The sequence below is a fragment of the Capra hircus genome, chromosome 5, assembly GCF_001704415.2.
Source record: "Capra hircus breed San Clemente chromosome 5, ASM170441v1, whole genome shotgun sequence".
Classification (NCBI taxonomy): domain Eukaryota; kingdom Metazoa; phylum Chordata; class Mammalia; order Artiodactyla; family Bovidae; genus Capra; species Capra hircus.
This window is the reverse complement of record NC_030812.1, coordinates 62,049,447-62,075,972: the sequence shown is the minus strand read 5'-3', so window position 1 is coordinate 62,075,972 and position 26,526 is coordinate 62,049,447. Positions and strand designations below refer to the sequence as shown.

Here is a 26,526-nt window from a genome sequence, read left to right as displayed (position 1 = left end):
CAGGTGATGATATAATAGAGCAAACTGCAAAATACTAGAGCTTGAGCTGGGCTCCTTACTTCTGCACATGCAGATAATGGGCTGCTGCTGCTACTGGTGCTGCTAAGTCGCTTCAGTCGTGTCCAACTCTGTGTGACCCCATAGACGGCAGCCCACCAAGCTCCCCTGTCCGTGGGATTCTCCAGGCAAGAACACTGGAGTGGGTTGCCATTTCCTTCTCCAATGCATGAAGGTGAAAAGAGAAAGTGAAGTCGCTCAGTCGTGTCTGACTCTTAGCGACCCCATGGACTGCAGCCTACCAGGCTCCTCCGTCCATGGGATTTTCCAGGCAAGAGTACTGGAGTGGGGTGCCATTGCCTTCTCCAAGATAATGGGCTAGAACCAGCAACTGCAGAGGCTCCTGAACTTGAATACCACTTAACAGAGAATATCCTAATAGTCTGTTCTATGAATTAGTAATCAGATATTTTTTCATAAAACACTGTGAAAGAATTCAATAAAGACACCTAGGGAAATTAAAATAAGTCATTTTATTTCATCATAATTCAGAGAACTTAGTGGGAAATATTTTTCAAGGTCAGGGAAATGGAAGAATCCTGGGGAAGGAAAAGTGAGAAAAATGTTTTAAGAAATTTGGAAAGTGGAAGTTAGAAGGAGAGCGTCCTTTTTTCTGAACCGCTTTGAAATGTTTTTCTTAGCATCCTGGTGTTAACTTGGCTTTTAGGGCAGAATGCTAGACAGTCCCTTCCCCTCACTGAAGTCTATATACCTGTTCCAGGACACTATCACTAAACATTCCTTTCACTTCTTGTCAACTGAACTGGCATCTTTGGACCCTTGTCTTATCCCTGGGCTTGGGCAATAGTATATAAAGAAGGAAACATGTAGATTGGGATTCAATTGAAGACCATTACCCATGAAATGAGGCATCTTTAGCAAGACACAAATGCATTGGAAACCTCACTTTTCTCATCTGTATAATGGAGAAAACTTTTTTTAACACTGTCATAAGGAAAAATGTGCCACGTACACAGTAGTCACTCAACATTATGAATATTGATGTGCTTTGGCAATCTTCTTCCAGTCATATTCAGCTGAAGAGTTCACAGCAAAGCAGAGAGAGATTGGAACCAGACCTATGGCCCAGAGCTATTTTCTGAGCCTGATATGTGCTGCAGTCCAGGGAGTCACAGAGTCAGACATGACTGAGCAACTGAGCAGCAACAATAAAAACACCTGTCTGTGGATTTCACTGTGGTAGATGATGAACAAAAAGGATCTCATGGTCAAGGAAAGAAAAAGTCAATCTAATGAAACCTTATACCTCAGATTGGGACTTGAACCCATGGTCTTTTTTAAAAAATTATTATTATTTATTTATTTTAATTGGAGGCTAATTACTTTACAATATTGTATTGGTTTTTGCCATACATTGACATGAATCAGCCATGGCTGTACATGTGTTCCCCATCCTGAACCCCCCTCCCACCTCCCTCCCCATGCCATCCCTCAGGGTCATCCTAGTGCACCAGCCCTGAGCACCCTGTCTCATGCATTGAACCTGGACTGGAAATCTGTTTCACGTATGATAATATACATGTTTCAATGATATTCTCTCAAATCATCCCAGCCTCGCCTTCTCCCACAGAGTCCAAAAGACTGTTTTTACATCTGTGTCTCTTTTGCTGTTTCATATGTAGGGTCAGTGTTACCATCTTTCTAAATTCCATATATATTTATATGTTAGTATACTGTATTGGTGTTTTTCTTTCTGACTTACTTTACTCTGTATAATAGGCTCCAGTTTTCATCCACCTCATTAGAACTGATTCAAATGGATTCTTTTTAATGGCTGAGTAATACTCCATTGTGTATATGTACCACTGCTTTCTTACCCATTCGTCTGCTGATGGACATCTAGGTTGCTTCCATGTTCTGGCTATTGTAAACAGTGCTGCGATGAACATTGAGGTACATGTGTCTCTTTCAATTCTGGTTTCCTTGGTGTGTATGCCCAGCAGTGGGATTGCTGGGTCATATGGCTGTTTTATTTCCAGTTTTTTAAGGACTCTCCACACTGTTTTCCATAGTGGCTGTACTAGTTTGCATTCCCACCAACAGTGTAAGAGGGTTCCCTTTTCTCCACACCCTCTCCAGCATTTATTGTTTGTAGACTTTTTGATAGTAGCCATTCTGACTGGCATGAGATGGTACCTTATGGTGGTTTTTATTTACGTTTCTCTGATAATGAGTGACGTTGAGCATCTTTTCATGTTTGTTAGCTGTCTGTTTGTCTTCTTTGGAGAAATGTCTGTTTAGTTCTTTGACCCATTTTTTTGATTGGGTCATTTATTTTTCTGGAATTGAGCTACAGGAGCTGACTGTATATTTTTGAGGTTAATTCTTTGTCAGTTGCTTCATTTGTATTATTTTCTCCCATTCTGAAGTCTGTCTTTTCACCTTGCTTATAGTTTCCTTTGTTGTGCAAAAGCTTTTAAGTTTAATTAGGTCCCATTTGTTTATTTTTGCTTTTATTTCCATTACTCTGGGAGGTGGGTCATAGAGGATCCTGCTGTTGTTTATGTCAGAGAGTGTTTTGCCTATGTTTTCCTCTAGGAATTGTGTAGTTTCTGGTCTTACGTTTAGATCTTTACTCCATTTTGAGTTTATTTTTGTGTATGGTGTTAGAAAGTGTTCTGGTTTCATTCTTTTACAAGTGGTTGACCAGTTTTCCCAGCACCATGTTAAAGAGATTGTCTTTTCTCCATTGTATATTCTTGCCTCTGTCAAAGATAAGGTGTCCATAGGTGTCCTAGGTCCATAGGTGGATTTATCTCTGGGCTTTCTATCTTGATCTATACTTTCCATTGATCTATACTTCTGTCTTTGTGCCAGTACCGTACTGTCTTGATGACTGTAGCTTTGTGGTATAGTCCGAAGATGAAAGAGAAAACCCTACAATCCATGGTCTTTTGATTAGAATCACTCACTTAGTGTCTGGACTTCCCGGGGATTAGGTTCTTTGTGTCTCGCAGCAGAAGGAATTCAGCAAGGGGAAAAGTGATAGGCTAGAAGTAGATTTATTAATATAGAATGCTTGTGAGAGATGCAGGCTGAAAGGTGAAGAGGCTCAGCCCTGAGGATTAAGTGGGCTACATTTTTATAGTCAAAGGAAAGTTGGGGAGGGAGAAAAGATTGCCTTCTTCCTCATTTTTTGAGTAGATACCAGGCTTATATCACTAACTCCTTTGTATTAGTCAGGAGAATGACCCTATGAGGTCAAACTAGTGTCATAGCAATTATTCAAATCAGCAGAAGTGTGGTAACATTTTTTTTTCACTTAATGACCTGGGGCATATCTCATGCTTTATGGTTAAGCAAGCCTCTATGAACTCATGCTGAATATATGACCTAATTTAACTCAGAGACAGTTTCACAATGTTTCGATAGTTTTCTCAAGTGATTAACTTACAGTGGTCTCCCAAAGTTCCCTAGGCTTCATCTCTATTCTTAATCCCCTACTGGGACTTCTACAGCTACTTGTATGGCTATCCTATTCTATCCCTATCACTAAGATTATAGTCATTATTGAGTCCACCTTAAGGAAGTTGAAGATATTAAGAGGAGACAGGAAACATCAGAATTCAGGTAATCAGAATGAACATGAACTAGATTTTAAAAAATAATTTATATAAGTATTGGAGGCCAGCTTTAGGTTTGGACTCCATACACCAGAGAGGAGGACTAGTAACTCCAAAGCAATGAGTTTTTAAGAAAGTTTAGCAGGTTTTCACAACAGAAGCCCAGAGAAGCCTCTGTATAAGACAGCCACACTGGATAGAGTGAGTCATATTGTTCAGGGAGGGGGAGAATGAGAGGGATAGAACCATGATAGTGGAGAGGCTAGCATAACTTTTTGGGTTCTGTAACAGACTCAAAAAATCATAGTGCCTTAAATAAGTTAAAATTTACTTTGTCCTCACATTAAAGGGTGGAGTGATCTAAGGTGATAAGACAGCTCCAAAATCATTATGGCCCATGTTCTTTCTATCTGATTCTGTCAACTTTAACATATATGTTTCATCTTAGACCAGAGACAATGTCTTCAGCTTTCACCATCCCATCCCATCCATCTTCATATTAAGGTCAGAACACCGAAGTTGAACACTTCATTTCCCTTTATGTGGCACTGGACGGAACTGAATCACGTGACCACACCGATGCTGAAAACTCAGCCTCTATGAACTCATGCTGAATTGAATCTCAGAGACAGAGTTCTGGTCAAAATAGAAAAGAATAACTTTATTGCTTTGCCAGGCAAAGGGGGACACAGCAGGCTCGTGCCCCTCAAAACTGTGTCCCAACTAGGGGGATTTGGTGAGGAGTTTTATAGCCATGGTTCAAGGATGGGATTGTTAATAAGATCAGGGTATGTGCAGGACCTGCATCCCTTTAATCTGGCCTCAAATTAATCTGATGAATTGTGATTCTGGAAGTCATCAAACTGTGACCTGCTCTCTGGGATAAAGAGTACTTCATCAAGCAGTCAACATATTCCATTTGTTGGTGGTTTTAGTTCTAAAGAGCTCAGAGATATTGTTATGTGTATCCCTTGAGGGGGAACCTGGACCCTGCCCCAAGGCTACACTATTATTTATTGTCTGCTTCTCCCTTGTCTCTGCATCCCCTCCCTTCCCTGATTAGCAACTGTTTGAATCTGCCCTTTTGAACTTGGGTAAGTTCATGGACGCTGGAGTTTATTCCCTACAAACAAGAAACGGGGAACACAGAAATGTTCTGTGCCCAGAAGCCCCACAAGGTCCTGCTTGGCTTCAGTTCCTCTGTAATAGGAAACCAGAAGCAGATAAAGTATGTTCAATAATTAATGTTCAATATTCTATCTTGTATGGAAATGATCTGGATATTCAGTAAATGTCCATCTTTAATTTAACTTTGTTGTTGTTGTTCAGTTGCTAAGTTGTATCTGACTCTTTGTGATCCTATGGACTGCAGCAGGCCAGTCTCCTCTGTCTTCAATTATCTCCCAGAGTTTGCTCAAATTCATGTCCATTGATTCAGCGATGCTATCTATTTCATCCTCTGCTGCCCTCTTCTCCTTTTGCCTTCAATCTTTCCCAGTATCAAGGTCTTTTCCAATGAGTCAGCTCTTCACAAGTGGCCAAATTATTAGAGCTTCAAGAACAGTCCTTCCAATGGATATTCAAGGTTGATTTCCTTTAGGATTGACTCGTTTGATCTCCTTACTGTCCAAGGGACTCTCAAGAATATTCTCCAGCACCACAGTTCAAAAGCATCAATACTTTGGTGCTCAACCTTCTTTATAATCCAATTCTCTCATCTATACATGACTACTAGAAAAACCATAGCTTTGACTATAGGGACCTAATTTAACTTAGCAAAATCCTAAAGTTTCAAGTTACCCAAAGATTTTGAAAGTTATTTATAAGTACATTTACCATAGAATATAATTATTTCACCTAAAAACTCATCTTACATCTATTTAATTCATTGTTATCAATAATTATGTCATGAAAATTTTATCATGTGAGGTTTTTTCCTTGCTGACAAATTTTGTAACAGAGATAAGATGAGATAACAGGTAGAATAAAAGTTTTATATTTAATGCAAATTACACTGACATGCCTATTTTAATTAAACCAAAAAATTTAAATTAGCTTTAATACTGAGCATTTTCCAGATCATGTAAACTAGAAAAGCATTTGGGTTGATTATCATTATATTTATGAAAACTTTAGAAATATTTAATTTATAAACACTTAATCCTAAACCAGTCAAAAAGAGCTCTTTAGAAATTAGTTTTGGTGGTACCATCTAATGGTAGAAAAATGTTACAAATTTACAACATTCATATGTAGACACGTAGACATACAGAGGCAGACACAAATAGAGATCTTATAGTTTTGTTACTGAAAACAATTCAGTCATGTAATGGGTACTATAGTACAGAACTCACTAGTTTATAAAAGAATAGTGGATCCAGTTTTTGTTTGGGCAGTTGGAAAAGGTTAAATTTGTCTGTTCAAATGGCCAATTTTTTTTTAACTAATATTTTCAAATAAGATTTTTTTAAGATTTCTTATTTCCCCAGTTTCCAAATATCTCCCTTTTCTTTTCTCCTCTTTGATGAGAGGTTTCTCCCCAAAGTGTGCATTGTAAATAATGGTTCTTGGTTCCTAGAGAAAATGGAGGTAGAAAATCTATAGTACAAAGTCACAGAAAAAGTATTCATGTTTTCTCCAAGATAGCATGATAGAGTTTGGAGGCATATTTGCTTCTATCAAAGATCTAGTATAATTTAAAACTTCAAGTTCAGGACAATTCTGTTTCTAACATCTCTATGTCGACAAGAATAGGGAAGCTTTGGGGATGGGCAAAAAGACAGGTTAACTTTAAACTACTTTCGAGAGCCACATGTCTAGGTTCCCAGAGATTTTTCAAGACAAAGTCCACTGGTTCCTGTCCCCAAAGAACTGGATTACAGCCTGAATGATGAAGACGTTGAACTGCTCTTCCATTGTGTCTTTCCCTCTGAGGGCATAGTTTTATTTTAACTTAGGAGAAAAGTTTTTTTAAAAATTCCTATCAGCCTCTTAATATCAGCAATAGTCAGGAGTTCAGTTGAACTGGTGGCCTCCCATCCTGTATTATTCTTTAACTATGGTCCTTAGTTCAGCGTTTGGCCAAAGAGTGAAAGATTATCTGAGGAGGATACCTGTAACCTTGGGGGAAGGATGGGGGGAATGGAAGAATTCTGCTCCTCAGCAAGCCCACCAAAAATTCGGATACTATTCCTTATAATTATGAAACTAGCAGGCCATACCATACAGGCAGAAAGAAAGTTCAGTTTTGAACTCCTGGGACCCATAGTGTTGTGTCAGACCATGCCTTCTTAAAGGATATAAGTCAAGACCTTTTCCGATATTATATTTCCACTAGTACAGAGCAGAAACCAACCAGTCTCCAGACTTTGAAAAGTGAAAAGTGAAGTCGCTCAGTCATGTCTGACTCTTTGCTACCCCATGGACTGTAGCCTACCAGGCTCCTCCATCCATGGATTTTTCTAGGCAAGAATACTGGAGTGGGTTACCATTTCCTTCTCCAGGAGATCTTAGACTCCACCAAATCTCCTGAATTTTTTTCCTTACTCTAATAAGTGACAGCAAAGCTGATTTATAAAATACATGTTATATTTTTGAAATTACAAAGTCAACTAGCAAAGAATGCTATAGATTTTTTAAGGAAATACATGTTTCTGATTTCATAGTGAAAAAAAAGTAAAACTAAATGCTTAAAAATCTCAACAAATGAAAGTAATTATTTTAAAAGGCTTCTCATGTAGCAGTAGTGGTAAAGAATCCTCTTGCCAATGCAGGAGATTCAGTTTCAATCCCTGGGTCAAGAAGATTCCCTGGAGAAGGAAATGGCAACTCACTCCAGTATTCTTGCCTGGAAAATCCCATGGACAGAGGAGCCTGATGGGCTTCCTCAGTCCATGGAATTGCAAAAAGCAGGACATGATTGTACAAACACACACACACATACACACACACACACACACACACACACACATCCCTCTTATTAGCCACATTTTACTAATTTTACTATGTCAGTGAGACCTGAAAACATGCAAGGATCCCAGGGCTAGTAAGTGGTAAAGCTCAGTTCAGTTCATTTGCTCAGTAGTGTCTAACTCTTTGCAACTCCATGGACTGCAGCATGCCAGGCTTTCCTGTCCATAACCAACTGTCAAAGCTTGCTCAGAATCATGTCCATTGAGTTGGTGATTCCATCCAACCATCTCATCCTCTGTCATCCCCTTTTCTTCCTGCCTTCAACGTTTCCAAACATCAGGGTCTTTACAAATGAGTCAGTTCTTCACATCATGTGGCCAAAGTATTGGAGTTTCAGCTTCAGTATCAATCCTTCCAATGAATATTCAGGACTGATTTCCTTTAGGATGGACTGGTTGGATCTCCTTGCAGTCCAAGGGACTCTCAAGAATCTTCTCCAACACCACAGTTCAAAAGTATCAATTCTTTGGTGCTCAACTTTCTTTATAGTCCAATTCTCACATCCATACATGACTACTAGGAAAACCATAGCCTTGACTAGATGGACCTTTGTTGGCAAAGTAATGTCTCTGCTTTTTAATATGCTGTGTAGTTTGGTCATAACTTTTCTTCCAAGGAGCAAGCGTCTTTTAATTTCATGTCTGAAGTCACCATCTGCAGTGATTTTGGAGTCCAAAACAATAAAGTATCTCACTGTTTCTATTGTTTCCCCATCTATTTGCCTTGAAGTGATGGGGCTGGTTGCCATGACCTCAGTTTTCTGAATGTTGAGTTTTAAGCCAACTGTTTCACTCTCCTCTTTTACTTTCATCAAGAGGCTCTTCAGTCCTTCTTTGCTTTCTGCCATAAGGGTGGTGTCATCTACATATCTGAGGTTATTGATATTTCTCCTGGCAGTCTTGATTTCAGCTTCTGCTTCATCCAGCCCAGCATTTGGCATGATTTGCTCTGCATAGAAGTTAAATTAGTAGGGTGACAATATACAGCCTTGACATACTCCTTTCCCAATTTAGAACCAGTCTGTTGTTCCATGTCCAGTTCTAACTGTCGCTTCTTGATCTGCATACAGATTTCTCAGGAGTTTGGGCTGAGAGTGTAGCAAAAACAAGCAGCTGAAGTGACCTGTGGCCAGTGCCCCCTGGGAGCTCTGCATTGGGTAGAGAGGAGCAGACCATGAGGACACTGAAACAGTGCCACAGCCATCGGAAATCCTATTAGAGGAAGCAGGTCACTGGTGGGTGTAATTGGCCTTTTGTGAAGCTGTGGGAGTGGGAAATGAACCTCAGAGAAGTGATAGAGAAATAACAGACACTTCTGTAGAACCTGCTGTGCAGTTCAAAGTGATAATATGGGGTGGTGCGGAAAAAGCTAGAATTTGGGGCCCGAGGGACTTAGAGATGAATCCTGGCACAGCACTCACTCTCAGTGCAGCTCTGGGCAGGCATGTTGATCTTTCAGGTTTATTCATCTGTCTTCTCTAAACCAAGATAGCCATCATCAGGATGTCTCCAAGAGGACTAGGGGTGTGAATGTGAAGTGATTTAGCACAGAGCAGGCACTCAGGTAACAGAGTACATTAATATTATTCAGTGTTGTTTTCCTGTAACAGGAAAATCTAGAGGTATCAGGTATATCACTTAGGTACAAAAGTGTTAAGGAGACTCCAGTGCCATTTTGTAGCCACCTGTTCTGGGAAATGAACTCACTCAGAAGGACAATGCAGATAGTGGAGTGTAGTTTATTACACCAGTGGGCCCAAGGCAGAGTCTCCTCTTAGCCAAGGACCCTGACTAGCATTTGTGAAAATCTTATATACCCCATGTGTACGTGTCTGAACCCACCACCCCAAATTCCTTGAGACTCACAAAAACCATGGAAAATGCAATCCCAATAACCCCATCATTCACGTGCTATGTGCGCATGTGCTCAAACAGTCAAACAATTAGCCAATAATCAATAAACCCGAGGTTACACTCTGATAGATACAGAAAAATTTATGGCCTGTCTGGAGGAAGGGGTGATTAGTGTATGTTTTCTCTTAGGTGATGAGTAACCTAGATACCAGAGAAGGTGATGGCACCCCACTCCAGTACTCTTGCCTGGAAAATCCCATGGACGGAGGAGCCTGGTGGGCTGCAGTCCATGGGGTCGCTAAGAGTCAGACACGACTGAGCGACTTCACTTTCACTTTTCAGTTTCATGCATTGGAGAAGGAAATGGCAACCCACTCCAGTGTTCTTGCCTGGAGAATCCCAGGGACGGGGGAGCCTGGTGGACTGCCATCTCTGGAGTCATGCAGAGTCGGACACGACTGAAGCGACTTAGAAGTAGCAGCAACCTAGATACAATCTTCAAGGTTCCCCTGTCTGGAGGGGGTCTTATCCTTCTGTTGTTATTTTCATAGGCACTAAACACAGAGTTCAGAGTCCATTGGAAAGGTGGCCGAGCATGATAGGCATGAACAGGCCTAAGAAGGAGCCCAGGCGCTATGAATTCCTTCTTCACCATTAGTCCTTAGAAACGGGGAATTGCCTTCAACCCTTGAAAGTGATGATGCTGTGTAAGTTTTCTATTTTGTTTCCAAAGCTACATCAAGTAAAAAAAAATCATTGTTTGTTCCACAAACATGGATTGAGATGCCTGTTATGTCCTGGGCGTTGGACTGGGGCTCTGCAGTTTGAACAAACATGAGCTAGACAAGAAAACATATAAATGCCCCGAGAAAACCACTGTTAGCAGAGACAGGAGATAGTTCAGCCAAGAGAGGCAGTCAGAGTAGGTTTTCAATGGTGGAGCAAGTGAGCTGCTGGAATTTAAAGCATGGCTAGGCTTTTGAGTTACTGAAAGAAACCCGGCACAATTAAAGTCATGAAAAAGTATAGAATAAATGTAGGAGATTGTTGGTTGAAATCTGAAATGACAGGAACAAAAGAACTATAGGTTAATGGTGCACTGTGGCAAGTCTTGCATTCCCCGGGCTGCATTTTTTAGGAGGGAGAACTAGTGCATCACCGGAGCTGTGTTTGGAAAGAATTAATCTGGCAGTAGCATGAAAGAGCTGTGGCCACCCATGTGTGCAAATGCCACATTAGACAAAATCAGTATGCAGACTGGACTTTTTTCTTTACCGTTTGCTTGTTTTCCCCTGTAGCATGGTGCTCTGAATTGTACTTTATGGCAGATTGGATCGCCTGGGAACTACAGAGAAAGTCAGCACTCTGCCTTAGGCCTTCTTAGGAAGATGGGCACTGGGGTGGATATTTCTTGTCACTTCACCATGAGGTTTGGTGTTTGCCTGGCAGAAAGAAACTGTCTGCCTGGGTTGCTAATCCCCCAGGAAAAGAGAATAACAAGGCAGAAGAGCTCCAGGTCTGCTGAAACCCTAGGCAGTAATTCTGTCTCATTACCACTTCAATGGACCAGTCAACAAAAATTAGCAAGGCTTGCCCTCCACTGGATGTCATCTATTCCACCTTGTTCCTTGTTCTTCTCTTTCACACAGCTGAAGACTCCAAAGATAAGAGTGATCAATGGGCAGGCAGAACTGAGGTGTCTGTCCTATTTCAAATAAAATCATGTCTCTGTTTTGGGGTGAACTCCAAAAGGGGACTCATCTCAACCACAAATCTTTCTAAGCATTCTCTGCAAAGGATCTTGAAGGGCAAAAAGAATCTAAGGAGAACTTTTCTGTCTTCAAAAAGATTAAGGCTTAATTTAGGAAAATGATGTGTACCTGAATAATGATGATATAGACAGTGTTTAACAAATTCCTGCAGGTTACCCCTAACAGAAGTTTAGAGGAGCAAGGCTTCACTTATTGATGATCCTGAATACAGGAGAAAAAATATGGAGGAGATAGTATTTTAAACTTTTGACCGCTCATAGGAGGCAGTATGAAAGATTTTACAGTCAGAATTGCCTGGATATAACTTTGCCTCTAACATTGCTACTAGCAACGTGAACCTGGAAAGTTATTTAATTTCTCTAGCCTGCATCTATAATTTGGGGTGTTAACTACAAATTGGCACTTACCAAGACCATTGCCAACGACTGAAGAACAGAGGCATTTGCCATCTGCCTCTATGGAGACTGAATCCAGAGCTGCTAAAGCTGTTGACCTTCAACAATCCCTGAGGGAGTTCAGGGTGGAGTGAGGCACTCTGTGCTCCAGGGAATCTGGTGGGACAAGTCTTTAAACAGTTGGATGTTTTTAGGAACAGATTTTATGATCTCAATCCTCGCATATCCTCATATCTAGAGAAGCACTGAATCTCTTCATGGTGACATCAGATCCTCATGACTAACAAAAACCATTTTTTGAGTGCTTCATGGCACTGAACTCCCCTTCACCAAACCCTTGTATATTGACTTTCTCCCACTGCCGCTTTGGAGCAATCTCTCAGAGCTATTTGAGATGCTGGCTCGTGGGCTGCAGTCCTCATTTTACCCCAAATAAAACTTAACTCACAACTCTCAAGCTGTACATCTTTTTTTAGTTGACAGTTATGGCGACTGATAAAGGGACCCTGAGTGGACTTCTTTCCTTCGACTGGACTCCACGAGGAACCGGAGCTTTGGTACTAGCAGCGGCCCCTTGCGGCCATCCGCCTCCTCGAGGAGTGCAGACGAATTTGGGTAGGTCTCTCCTGATTCTCAAATCTCCCATATTGGTTGAGATTCTGAGTTTTATTTGGCCATGGAGCAGCTTACCTGCCCTCTCCCAGTAGGAAAGATACTGGAGGCAGGTGAAACATCCAGGGCATACTCACTCATGGTCTAGACATTAAGTGGGGCTTGGTTGAAAGATACCAAGAAATTCCCACCCTGGCAAAAGATGCCAGGTGGGGAGCTGGCTGAAATATGCCAGAATTGCCCACCCAGTGGAAAGGTACTGGGTAGAGGGGCTCGATTGGAAAAAAATTTGAGGAATACCCAGGGCTTGGCTGAAAGATGCTGAGGTTGCTTCGTTGTAGGGGACTGCATGGTCTTGGCTGAGTGGTTAACTAAGAGGCTGATCTGACACTTTTCCTCAATTTGACTGCCATTAAAGAATTTGTCAGGATAAAAGTGAGGAAAATAAATGAGAGCTTTGCTCTGAAGAAAAGGGACGAGACTCCTCCTGGCCGGTTTCAGTTTTCTCAGGCAACTGAGAAATTTACAGGAGTGGTGGAGGCCTAGTCCTCACACCGTGCAGTGGTCCCATAGGGAAACCCACTCATTAATTAAAATACTTGTTTGTCCAGGGTCGCACATAAGAACTGGCCATTCAGCAACCTGAGCAGCCACGGTGGTCTTAGATTGCCGGAGGCAGAATCTGAGACATGTAAGATAAACTGAAATGACTGTGGGTTGACTCCTGGATGAGTTAAGCTCACAAGCAGCACATGGGCCCACTACACAAGTTTACTAGTGATATTTATCCCTGACAAATTCAGCATAAAATGGGAAATGGAATCTCAAAAACAGAAACAAAGGGGAGTCAGAAAGCCAGCCTCTGACTTACACTGTGGCCAGATTCATGTAAAATACATACAGAGGTCATACTTGCAAGGACCTACTTAATTGGAGAGATTATACTAAAAGAGATCTCAACCTAAAATGGCAAAATTGGGGTTCTTTTGATATTCCAAAATTGGTGTGTGTTTTTTTGTGAGCACAATTAGGAAAGGCCAGCCGTGCTTACTTTGACTGGTATCTGCTGCTGCTGCTGCTAAGTCACTTCAGTCGTGTCCGACTCTGTGCAACCCCATAGACGACAGCCCACCAGGCTCCCCTGTCCCTGGGATTCCCCAGGCAAGAACACTGGAGTAGGTTGCCATTTCCTTCTCCAATGCATGAGAGTGAAAAGTGAAAGTGAAGTCACTCAGTCATGTCTGACTCTTAGCGACCCCATGGACTGCAGCCCACCAGGCTCCTCCATCCATGGGATTTTCCAGGCAAGAGTACTGGAGTGGGGTGCCATTGACTGGTATCTAGAAGCTTCTAAAAGAGGAAATGATAGAGTAACTTCTTCGTAGAACATCAACAAGACATTGCTTGAAACTATCAGAAATAAAAAGACTGCTAGCACTGACTTTGCCAGGTCACAGGCCTAGCGGAACTGGGAAGTCACATTTGGCATTATGCCATTTGGCTTTTAATTTGGGGGCATCACTTTACGATCTCTTGGAGGCACTCTTGCCACTTGGCTTTTGATTTCTAGGCATCTCTTTGCTTTTTGTTTCATTTGGAGTGTGAATCCTGGCTGGTGAAGCTCTGGTTCGGTTTGGTTTGTTGGTTTGGTTTGAGTGCACAGACATCTGTTACAAACTGTTCAAGCCAATATGTGAATTGCTCACTCTGTTTCCACAACCCACCTGGGAATCCCTTGGGAAATTTTTTAAAATGACTGGTCAATTTATAGCTATGATCCAATGACAAGAAAAATGGCCTAAAATATTAGATCTTTATTGACATAGGATAGGAAAATGGACTGAAGTTCCCTTACATCCAGGACTTCCTCCTGTAATCAACAGACAAGGGCTGATCAAACTAAGACCCCTACTTCCCCAGAAGGACAATCCCTGCTGGGACCAATCTCCCATTTTTATCAGGGCCAATTTGAACCCTGGTCTAAATTCTGACTATAAAACTATGACAACAGAAAAATATGATTTTTGACAATGTGGTCACAGTATTCTTTAGACTCCAGAGAAGCCTTGCAGAAAAAAATTATCTCTTTAAAAATTCTTACCCTGAGGAAATAACTCCTCCTATACCTTTAGACCAGTCTGTTGCTCCATGTCCAGTTCTAGCTGTTGCTTCCTGACCTGCATGTAGGTTTCTCAAGAGACAGGTCAGGTGGTCTGGTATTCCCATCTCTTTCAGAATGGTCCACATTTTATTGTGATCCACACAGTCAAAGGCTTTGGCACAGTCAATAAAGCAGAAATAGATGTTTTTCTGGAACTCTCTTGCTTTTTCCATGATCCAGCAGATGTTGGCAATTTGATCTCTGGTTCCTCTGCCTTTTCTAAAACCAGCTGGAACATTGGGAAGTTCACGGTTCACGTATTTCTTAAGCCTGGCTTGGAGAATTGTGAGCATTACTTTACTAGCATGTGAGATGAGTGCAATTGTGCGGTAGTTTGAGCATTCTTTGGCATTGGAATGAAAACTGACCTTTTCCAATCCTGTGGCCACTGCTGAGTTTTCTAAATTTGCTGGCATATTGAGTGCAGCACTTTTACAGCATCATCTTTCTGGATTTGAAATAGCTCAACTGGAATTCCATCACCTCCACTACCTTTGTTAGTAGTGATGCTTTCTAGGCCCACTTGACTTCACATTCCAGGATGTCTGGCTCTAGGTGAGTGATCACACCATCGTGATTATCTTGGTCATGAAGATCTTTTCTGTACAGCTGAAACTCCAGTACTTTGGCCACCTCATGAGAAGAGTTGACTCATTGGAAAAAACGCTGATGCTGGGAGGAATTGCGGGCACGAGGAGAAGGGGACGACAGAGGATGAGATGGCTGGATGGCATCATGGACTCGATGGACGTGAGTCTGAGTAAACTCCGGGAGATGGTGATGGACAGGGAGGCCTGGTTTGCTGCGATTCATGGAGTCGCAGAGTCGGACATGACTGAGCAACTGAACTGAACTGAACTGAATGTTTGTTTATTGATCTAAATAATGTAGGCATGTCTAAGAGGAATTAACAGTAAGCAGAAGTTTTTCATTGTACCTAGGTTTAATATAGGCTTCCCTGGTGGCTCAGACGGTAAAGCGTCTGCCTGCATTTCGGGAGACCCGGGTTCGATTCCTGGGTTGGGAAGATCCCCTGGAGAAGGAAATGGCAATCTACTCCAGCACTCTTGCCTGAAAAGTCCCATGGACGGAGGAGCCTAATAGGCTTTAGTCCATGGGGTCGCAAAGAGTCGGACACAACTGAGCGACTTCACTTCACTTCACTTAGGTTTAATATAAGTTCAGTTGAGTTCAGTGCAGTCACTCAGTTGTGTCCAACTCTTTGCAACCCCATGGACTGTAGCACGCCAGGCCTCCCTGTCCATCACCAATTCCTGGAGTTTAGCCAAATACATGTCCATTGTGTCGGTGATGCCATCCAACCACTTCTTCTTCTGTCGTCCCCTTTTCTTCCTGCCTTCAATCTTTCCCAACATCAGGGTCTTTTCAGAGGAGTCAGTTCTTCACATTAGGTGGACAAAGTATTGGAGTTTCAGCTTCAACATAAGTCCTTCCAATGAATATTCAGGACTGATTTCCCCCAGGATGGACTGGTTGGATTTCCTTACAGGCCCAGCGACTCTCAAAAGTCTTCTCTAACACCACAGTTCAAAAACATCGATTCTTCAGTGCTCAGCTTTCTTTATAGTCCAACTCTTACATCTATACATGACTACCAGAAAAACCATAGCCTTGACTAGCTGGACATTTGTTGGCAAAGTAATGTCTCTGCTTTTTAATATGCTGTCGAGGTTGGTCACAACTTTCCTTCCAAGGAGTAAGTGTCTTTTAATTTCATGGCTGCAATCCCCATCTGCAGTGATTTTGGAACCCAAAAAAATAAAGTCTGACACTGTTTCCACTGTTTCCCCATCTATTTGCCATCAACTGCTGGGACGAGATGCCATGATCTTAGTTTTCTGAATGTTGAGCTTTAAGCCATCTTTTTCACTCTCCTCTTTCACTTTCATCAAGAGGTTCTTTCGTTCTTCTTTACTTTCTGCCATAAGGGTGGTGTCTTCTGAACATTTGAGGTTATTGATATTTCTCCCATCAATCTCGATTCCAGTTTGTGCTTCATCCAGCCCAGCATTTTTCATGATGTACTCTGCATATAAGGTAAATAAACAGGGTGACAATATATAGCCTTGATGTACTCCTTTTCCTATTTGGAACCAGTCTGTTGTTCCATGTCCAGTTCTAACTGCTGCTTTCTGACCTGCATACAGATTTCTCAAGAGGCAGGTCAGGTGGTCTGGTATTCCCACCTCTTTCAGAATTTTCCACAGTTTATTGTGATCCACACAGTCAAAGGCTTTGGCACAGTCAATAAAGCAGAAATAGATGTTTTTCTGGAACTCTCTTGCTTTTTCCATGATCCAGCGGATGTTGGCAATTTGCTCTCTGGTTCCTCTGCCTTTTCTAAAACCAGCTTGAACATCTGGTAGTTCATGGATGACATATTGTTGAAGCCTGGCTTGTAGAATTGTGAGCATTACTTTACTAGTTTGTGAGATGTGTGCAATTGTGCAGTAGTTTGAGCATTTTTTGGCATTGCCTTTCTTTGGGATTGGAATGAAAACTGATATTTTCCAGTCCTGTGGCCATTGCTGAGTTTTCCAAATTTGCTGGCATATTGAGTGCAGCACTTTCACAGCATCACCTTTCAGGATTTGAATTAGCTCAACTGAAATTCCATCACCTCCACTAGCTTTGTTCGTAATGATGCTTCCTAAGGCCCATCTGACTTCACATTCCAGGATGTCTGGCTCTAGGTGAGTGATCACACCATCATGATTATCTGGGTTGTGAAGAATTTTTTGTATAGTTCTTCTGAGTATTCTTGCCACCTCTTCTTAATATCTTCTGCTTCTGTTAGGTCCATTCCATTTCTGTCCTTTATTTAGCTCATCTTTGCTTGAAATGTTCCCTTGGTATCTCTAATTTTCTTGAAGAGATCTCTAATCTTTCCCATTCTGTTGTTTTCCTCTATTTCATTGCACTGGTCATAGACGAAGATTTTCTTATCTCTCCTTGCTATTCTCTGGAACTCCGCATGCAAATGGGTATATCTTTCCTTTTCTTCTTTGCTTTCACTTCTCTTCTTTTCACAGCTATTTGTAAGCCCTCCTCAGACAGCCATTTTGCTTTTTTGCATTTCTTTTCCGTGGAGATCATCTTGATCCCTGTCTCCTGTACAATGTCATGAAGCTCAGTTCATCAGGCACTCTATCAGATTTCGTCCCTTAAATCTACTTCTCACTTCCACTGCATAGTCATAAGGGATTTGATTTGGGTCATACCTCAATGGTCTAGTAGTTTTCCCCACTTTCTTCAATTTAAGTCTGAATTTGGCAATAAGGAGTTCATGATCTGAGCCACAGTCAGCCCCTGGTCTTGTTTTTGCTGACTGTATAGAGCTTCTCCATCTTTGGCTGCAAAGAATATAATCAATCTGATTTCAGTGTTGACCATTTGATGATGTCCATGTGTGGAGTCTTCTCTATTACTATATCTGTTAGAATTTTGTCAGCAAGGAAATTACCTCGAGTGAAGAAACTTTTACAAAAATGTAAATGAGATATGAGCCTTTAGATAAACTCTATTAAGAATAATTATGCTTTAGGAATGTCTGTCTAAAGTAGTCTCTCCAGATTGGGGTAATTTGAACTTCTAAGGGTTGTGCTAAACTAAGTATTGGAAGTCTATTGAATAGCTAAGTCATTTCCAAATACAATAAGATTTTGAAACATTTACTGCTGCTAAGTCACTTCAGTTGTGTCCAACTCTGTGCGACCCCATAGACAGCAGCCCACCAGGCGCCCCCATCCCTGGGATTCTCCAGGCGAGAACACTGGAGTGGGTTGCCATTTCCTTCTCCAATGCATGAAAGTGAAAAGTGAAAGTGAAGTCGCTCAGTCGTGTCTGACTCTTTGCGACCCCATGGACTGCAGCCTAACAGGCTCCTCCACCCATGGGATTTTCCAGGCAAGAGTCCTGGAGTGGGGTGCCATTGCCTTCTCCTTACTACTAAATACTAATTACCTCTTACAGAGAAACTAAAGAGATTTGTGATTAAATTATGTTTAGTGCCATCCTAAAATGTTCTCTCTAAGAAAACCAAGGTTTTAGAAATTATCACTGGTATTTATGCTCACCAATCTATAGAATGCCAATATAAAAGTCAGTTCTTGGTTGCTTAAGGGAAGTAGGAAGTGTGTTTTCGGTAAAGAAGGTATGAGGACTGGAATTGCATTTCGTGAAGGGAAAAGGAAGTTAGCCTGACTTAGGGGTGGTTTTTTAGGATGGAAGAACTCAGCAATGTGTACAGAGAGTGATAAGGTTTGTGAAAAGTAAACCATGAGAGGAGAGTTTTGTATATGGTTAGGACTAAGTTTAAAATAAAGAATTAAGTTTACCTTTTAAATAAAGTAAGCTAGTGCAAAAACTTGAATTTAGCTTTTCTCTCTGTAAGAGGACATCTTTTCTTCAGATATTGAACTGCCTTTGATAATAGATTTAAGTTTCTTTATCTTTTAAATGATCTCTTCTGAAATCCTTCACGGTTACTTTGGCTAAGTGAATAGTTATTGTTTCACAATGACCTATAATCCTATCTGACTAAGTGTTCTAAATCTGTTTTATATTTGTTGACAAAACTTCCTAAATCATTCTAAGGAAGATTTTTACCTTACTTTGGGATGCTTCAGAGGGCCCCTGAAACTTTGCAAAGAGGGGTATTACACTAATTAGGTTCATTTTGTATACAGAATTACATGGGAAGTATTGTCAAGCGAGCAAAATGTCTCAGGTTATATTGTATGGTAAATATTACTAATATATATATCCTAGAAACTGTATGGAATTCCTAAAATTTTGATATGTTTGGGTAAAATGCTATCACACATAATTCTAGTTATTATCTCAAAATATTGTCATAGCACTAACCAAGTTTCACAAAAATGCTTCCTCTTCAAGAATTTTTATAAAAAGGACTTTTGGATAAATATCAATTTCTGAACTGGGTAAAGATTCTAATGAAAAACCTGATAACGTCACAAAGGTTAACAAAAGGACTGAACGAACTGGTGAATATGCTTATAACTTTTAAGATTTCTATCTGAAAAATTACTGATTTGAATCTGTGTTTTCCAGGTGTAAATAAAACCTTCCCCTCAAACAAATTATGGCAGTAATTTGGTAAAATTATATTTCATAAACAAATTGAAACTTTTAATATTTTCTCTCTATCTGAACCCTCCATAGATGGCCAACTCTTAGTTTCCAGTAACTTTATCAGATAAGTTAGGAAGGTTATCTCACTAACAGGTACAGAAATCTGAAGGAACTCTGGAGACCTTGAGAATGGAGGAATTCACTTAGATCTGTTAGGCAAAATCTGTGATAAACCTTTGGCATGACTTTCCTAGCCCTGAAATGTTTTATTTTTTAAAAAAGTTCAGCCTGAGACTTTTATAGTTTCAGCAAAGCAAAAAAGTCTATGATCAATTCAGTTCAGTTCAGTCACTCAGTCGTGTCCGACTCTTTGCGACTCCATGAATCGCAGCACACCAGGCCTCCCTGTCCATCACCAACTCCCAGAGTTCACTCAGACTCCCGTCCATCGAGTCCGTGATGCCATCCAGCCATCACATCCTGGATCGTCCCCTTCTCCTCGTGCCCTCAATCCCTCCCAGCATCAGAGTTTTTTCCAATGAGTCGACTCTTCTCATGAGGTGGCCAAAGTACTGAAGTTTCAGCTTTAGCATCATTCCTTCCAAAGAAATCCCAGGGTTGATCTCCTTCAGAATGGACTGGTTGGATCTCCTTGCAGTCCAAGGGACTCTCAGGAGTCTTCTCTAACACCACAGTTCAAAAGCATCAATTCTTCGGTGCTCAGCCTTCTTCACAGTCCAACTCTCACATCATACATGACTACTGGAGAAACCATAGCCTTGACTAGACGGAGCTTAGTCAGCAAAGTAATGTCTCTGCTTTTGAATATGCTATGTAGGTTGGTCATAACTTTTCTTCCAAGGAGTAAGCGTCTTTTAATTTCATGGCTGCAGTCACCATCTGCAGTGATTTTGGAGCCCCCAGAAATAAAGTCTGAGACTGTTTCTACTGTTTCCCCATCTATTTCCCATGAAGTGATGGGACCGGATGCCATGATCTTCGTTTTCTGAGTGTTGAGCTTTAAGCCAACTTTTTCACTCTCCACTTTCACTTTCATCAAGAGGCTCTTTAGCTCTTCCTTGCTTTCTGCCATAAGGGTGGTGTCATCTGCATATCTGAGGTTATTGATATTTCTCCCAGCAATCTTGATTCCAGCTTGTGTTTCTTCCAGTCCAGCGTTTCTCATGATTTACTCTGCATAGAAGTTGAATAAGCAGGGTGACGATATACAGCCTTGATGTACTCCTTTTCCTATTTGGAACCAGTCTGTTGTTCCATGTCCAGTTCTAACTGTTGCTTCCTCACCTGCATACAGATTTCTCAAGAGGCAGATTAGGTGGTCTGGTATCCCCATCTCTCTCAGAATTTTCCACAGTTTATTGTGATCCACACAGTCAAAAGCTTTGGCACAGTCAATAAAGCAGAAGTAGATGTTTTTCTGGTATGTTGGCAGTTTGATCTCTGGTTCCTCTGCCTTTTCTATAACCAGCTGGAACATCTGGAAGTTCATGGTTCACATATTGCTGAAGCCTGGCTTTGAGAATTTTGAGCATTACTTTACTAGCGTGTGAAATGAGTGCAATTGTGCAGTAGTTTGAGCATTCTTTGGTATTGCCTTTCTTTGGGATTGAAATGAAAACTGATCTTTTTCAATCCTGTGGCCATTGCTGAGTTTTCCAAATGTGCTGGCATATTGGGTGCAGCACTTTCACAGCATCATCTTTCAGGATTTGAAATAGCTGTACTGGAATTTTATTACCTCCACTAGCTTTGTTCGTAGTGATGCTTTCTAAGGCCCACTGGACTTCACATTCCTGGATGTCTGGCTCTAGGTGAGTGATCACACCATTGTGATTATCTGGGCTGTGAAGATCTTTTTTGTATAGTTCTTCTGTGTATTCTTGCCACCTCTTCTTAATATCTTCTGCTTCTGTTAGGTCCATACCATTTCTGTTCTTTATTGAGCTGAAAGAATTGATGCTTTTGAACTATGGTGTTGGAGAAGACTCTTCAGAGTCCCTTGGACTGCAAGGAGATCCAACCAGTCCATTCTGAAGGCGATCAACCCTGGGATTTCTTTGGAAGGAATGATGCTAAAGCTGAAACTCCAGTACTTTGGCCACCTCATGTGAAGAGTTGAATCATTGGAAAAGACTCTGATGCTGGGAGGGATTGGGGGCAGGAGGAGAAGGGGACGACCCAGGATGTGATGGCTGCATGGCATCACTGACACGATGGACATGAGTCTGAGTGAACTCTGGGAGTTGGTGATGGACAGGGAGGCCTGGCGTGCTGCGATTCATGGGGTCGCAAAGAGTCAGACACAACTGAGCGACTGAACTGAACTGAACTGAACTGAACTGAAGAGAAAACGTAAATCTATGACCAGCATCAGAGCAGGTATTATTAACTGGCCAGGTGAGAGGACCGCATCTAGTAATATCATGAATAGATAGACTAGGACTGAACACTCATCTAAAATAAATTTCCTACTTGATCCCTGTCTCCTGTACAATGTCACGAACCTCAGTCCATTTTTCATCAGGTACTCTGTCTATCAGATCTCATCCCTTAAATCTATTTCTCACTTCCACTGTATAATCATAAGGGATTTGATTTAGGTCATACGTGAATGGTCTAATGGTTTTCCTTACGTTCTTCAATTTAAGTCTGAATTTGGCAATAAGGAGTTCATGATCTGAGCCACAGTCAGCTCCCGGTCTTGTTTTTGCTGACTGTATAGATGGAGGAGCCTGGTAGGCTGTGGTCCATGGGGTCGCTAAGAGTCAGACACGACTGAGTGACTTCACTGTCACTTTTCTCTTTCACGCATTGGAGAAGGAAATGGCAACCCACTCTAGTTTTCTTGCCTGGAATGTCCCAGGGACAGGGGAGCCTGATGGGCTGTTGTCTATGGGGTCGTACAGAGTCGGACACGACTGAAGCAACTTCGCAGCAGCAGCAGCATAGAGCTTCTCCATCTTTGGCTGCAAAGAATATAATCAATCTGATTTCAGTGTTAACCATCTGGTGATGTCCATGTGTAGAGCCTTCTCTTGTGTTGTTGGAAGAGGGCGTTTGCTATGACTAGTGCGTTCTCTTGCAAAATTATATTAGCCTTTGCCCTGCTTCATTCCTTATAGCAAGGCCAAATTTTCCTGTTACTCCAGGTGTTTCTTGACTTCCTACTTTTGTATTCCAGCCCCCTGTAATGAAAAGGACACCTTTTTTGGGTGTTAGTTATAACAGGTCTTGTAGGTCTTCATAGAACCATACAACTTCAGCTTCTTCAGCGTCACTGGTTGGGGCATAGGCTTGAATCACCGTGATATTGAATAGTTTGCCTTGGAAACGAACAGAGATCATTCTGTCATTTTTGAGATTACATCCAAGTACTGCATTTCAGACTCTTTTGTTGACCATGATGGCTACTCCATTTCTTCTAAGGGATTCCTGCCCACAGTAGTAGATATATGGTCATCTGAGTTAAATTCACCCATTCCAGTCCATTTTACTTCGCTGATTCCTAGAATGTTGACGTTTACTCTTGCCATCTCTTGTTTGACCACTTCCAATTTGCCTTGATTCATGGACCTAACATTCCAGGTTCCTATGCAATATTGCTCTTTACAGCATCAGACCTTGCTTCTATCACCAGTCACATCCATAACTGGATGTTTTTAGGAACAGATTTTATGATCTCAATCCTTGCATCTCCTCATATCTAGAGAAGCACTGAATCTCTTCATGGTGACATCAGATCCTCATGACTAACAAAAACCTTTTGTAAAATGAGTGTTTCATGGCACTGAACTCCCCCTTCTCCAAAACATTATATATTGACTTTCCCTCACTGCTGCTTTGGAGCAGTCTCTCAGAGCTATCTGAGATGCTGACTCCTGGGCTGCAGTCCTTTTTTGCCACAAATAAAACTTAACTCACAACTCTCAAGTTGTATATCTCTTTTTTAGTTGACAGGTGATATCAGTCACCCATCTTGTAGGATTCATGTGAGGATCCAAAGAAACAATGCGTATAAAATGCACTTAAGGATATACTTAGCCTTTAGTAAATATTGAATTAACATGAATAGCTGTGATTTTACTTTGTTATTGTTGTTGGGAAAAGTTCCACAAATAAGAACTATTTCAGAAACTAAATTCACAGTCATATTAACTACTTAAGTGGTCTTTGGAAGTCCTGAGGGACCCAAATGGTCCTGGGCAACCCAGGTGCTAGTGGATCCCCTGAGACTAACAAGATCTAACATTTTGAGGTTGTCCTCTGCCTACCAGAAAGTTCCACCACTAAACAGTTGTGAAGCCTCAGGCAAATCACACACACAGTCCAGGGCTTTAATTACTCTTCTCTTATATGAAGGGAAATAGACCCTAAGACTCATGGAGACTGCTGACAAGTGGAAGGAGTTGAGATGATCAAACCCAACCCTTCATTTGGCAGATGAGAAAACTGAAAGCCAGTTAATTTAAACAATTAATCTGTGACCTCTTGGCTCCTGATTCAGGTTTTTGTTCATTATTTCTTCAGGGGCCAAGGTTGAAAGGCTGGGCTTAATCTACCCAGAGGCACTAGTTAGAAACTCTTGATAATCCAGGGTGTAAGTGTGATTTAAAATAATCAAGTTATAAAGTGAATCCTCTGTTATGAAAGGTTACCAGGGTCATGGGAAATCACAAATTCTTAGAGGAAAAATAAGCAGACCTCTAGATTTTATATTTCTCTCCAGTGATGTTTTATCAATGAGGAATCTTATTAACCCATAGCGGTCAGATGACTTGTCCAGTGTCATATGGCTAAGGGGCTGCAGAACCATACTTAGAACCCAACTCTTCTGCCTTCTCATCAAGAGTTCTTGCCACTATGTCTCTTCCCTTTAGAATAACAGATTCTGAAAACAATAAAAAAAATGGTAGCTGGAAAATATGTTTATGATGTTTCATTGCCTTAGCAATGGCATGTCAAATTCAAGTGCTATGAGTCACCTGCTGATCCAGACCCCTGCAGAATCTTTTAGTTTTTTAGGGGGAAATTGTCAAATACAGGCAGCCGTATGCCTTAATGAGAGAGGCATCTCTTCTTCTTAATGGAAGAGAGGGCAGTAATGCTGGCAAATGCTTGAGTGGCACGCTATTGCTCTCATGTTTATTTAGGCTTTGCAACTGAAATCATTGTACATATATCAGTTTGCATATAGCATAAAACTAAAAACTTGATCTATGGGAATGCAGTAAGTATGGTTTTAGGATGGAAACTGGGTTTCAGTCACCTCAAAATTACTCCTGGTGTCTTCCCTGAGACCTATTGTTTTATGTTATCTCTTGCTCTGTAGCCATATCGATTTGTCGCACTTAGCAAAGAAATTTGGTTTCCCAGAGGTTTTATTCTGTTTTGTAGAGCAAGAGAATAGTTTTGTTCTTGGAAGCATGAATGCATGCCCTCAGAATTTTAAATGATACAGGATTTATTTTTAGCCATATGCCCCCACCTGAAAGGTTTATGCTGCTAAACATTGATATTCCTTGAAAAGTTATGCCCAAGGCATATTGCTTCTTTTTTCCAAGCTAGGAATTGAAATGTTTGTGAAGCTTACTGAAAATTTACCAGATCTGAAGTCAGAGTTCATATCTCTTATTCAGTAACTAAGAAAAATAGATTTATTCGATCAACCATCCAATATTTATTTGCATTGCATTATTATGGCTACTCTGATGACACTGGACTGCACAAGATGCACTCCTGTGGCTCTAATTGTGTTTCAAGATGTTGTTACTAGCTACTTAAGGGGTGACAGGAATCAGATTACTAAGACTCAGGGCTCACCTTCAGAGTCCATTCACAGTCTATCTGTGGAAACAAATTCATGAAAGAAACTCTCAGGCCTGTTAATACAATATGGTAAAGTCTGTAGAAGATATTAACACATATGTTCTGCAAGTTCAGAAACAATGACCTAACAGAATGTGAGAACATCAGGCAAACCTTCCTGAAGGAGGTGAATCCTGAGTTGGAGCTTGTAGGAGGAGGAGAGCCTTTGCCAGATGTCAAAAGTGAAGGAAAGCTGGGGGGACTAGACAAAGGGACTAGGATGATTAAGGGCAAGATGACTTCTAAAAATTAAGCATTGTTAGAACAAATGTTTGATGTACAGAACGGTTAGGACCATGATCATCAAGGACTAATACCCCTTCCCCTTTCTAAGGAGCTCTGCCTTACTAAAATTCCTTTACAACCTGAGTGTCTAATACAGATTTATAGATCACTTGATTCAAGGCAATTATAGTCATTGTAGTTATCAGAGACCTCCACGGAATCATACTTCTGAGTATTCACACCACGTGGGAATTCACACCTCATGTGTTTTTCTCATGTTAAATCTGGATTTGCCCTGTGAGTCTCTTTCCCTTACAGAATTTCTTAAAAGTAATGCATTTTAGTTCTGGGGCTAAGACTTAATAAGTCCTGGGATTCTTGACAATGTAGATGTTCCTTGTGAAAAAAGCCATGACTCTGCAGAAAGATAATGTGAGGAGGCTGAACATATAGAGAGGGAGATGACATGAAGACAGAGGAACTGTGCCAGCATCCCCCAGCAGCACCACCAGATGAATGTATCCATGCCAATGACCTGCAGCAAGCTCACCAGGAGAACTGCTCAGCTGAGCCTAGTCCATGTTTCAGTATCAGAACAAAATAAAATGTTTCTTGGTTTAATCCTCTAAGATTTGGGATTCTTTGTTACACAGCAATAGATAACTGAAACTGAAATGTATTTACAAAGTCATATGACTACTGTAGACACTGAGTGGTCTGAAAGTGTCTGTGAGCTGGAGAGATTATTTCCTTCCCTTTACCATTTAATCTACCAATGTGTAAATCAAAGATAATGTTGTCCTGCTGAGGATTCAGTACGAAGTAGAATCCTTCTAAATGCAAAGGCAAGACTTAATTTTGCCTGATGTACAAGTACTGAAATGAGAGTTAACA

The 26,526-nt window shown here is 41.1% G+C and overlaps 1 protein-coding gene across 10 annotated transcripts in view; it reads left to right on the top strand.

Moving 5' to 3' along the window:
* Nucleotides 1-26,526, top strand: part of ANKS1B (ankyrin repeat and sterile alpha motif domain containing 1B) — a 1,150,317-nt gene that overhangs the window by 669,936 nt on the left and 453,855 nt on the right. The window lies entirely within an intron of this gene.